A 449-nucleotide genomic window follows, 5' to 3' on the forward strand; every position below is an offset into this window, starting at 1 on the left:
ACAACAGTTTAGAAAGCCTTACCTTGGCTCTTCCTTATCCTCCGTTTTCGCCCGATGTCCATTCGGTTCATCTCTCACTCTTCTGAACCCTCCTCTGTCTTCTCTCTCCTTGGCTCTCAATGCTGTCAACTCCTCTAAAGCCGCTTTCAGCTTGGAATAACCCACATGCTGTTTGCCCATCAGATGATCGTCTATACGGGACTGGGCATCGCCTACTATGAGGAACGCACCACATACTGTGCACACCTCCATTTGTTTCTCTTGAGCTGCCGCCAATTCCACTGTCTGAAATCAAACATCAATGTCAACTAATTCAGATGGGAAAGTAAGTTCCAGACCGCCGAATCCAGTTTTGGCATTTTGTTCTGTTGTGTGATTTGTTTTACCATTTGTTTCCTATAATCTTTTGGAATTGCTCAGAAAAAAATTAAGCTTTTTGCAAACCTACT

At 43.9% G+C, this 449-nt stretch overlaps 1 pseudogene; it reads right to left on the minus strand.

Moving 5' to 3' along the window:
* Window positions 1-22: 22 nt before the first annotated feature.
* On the minus strand, window positions 23-294 carry LOC113473664 (annotated as a pseudogene).
* Window positions 295-449: the final 155 nt, after the last annotated feature.

This window comes from Diaphorina citri, unplaced genomic scaffold (assembly GCF_000475195.1).
Source record: "Diaphorina citri unplaced genomic scaffold, Diaci psyllid genome assembly version 1.1 scaffold56580, whole genome shotgun sequence".
NCBI classification, from domain to species: Eukaryota; Metazoa; Arthropoda; class Insecta; order Hemiptera; family Psyllidae; genus Diaphorina; species Diaphorina citri.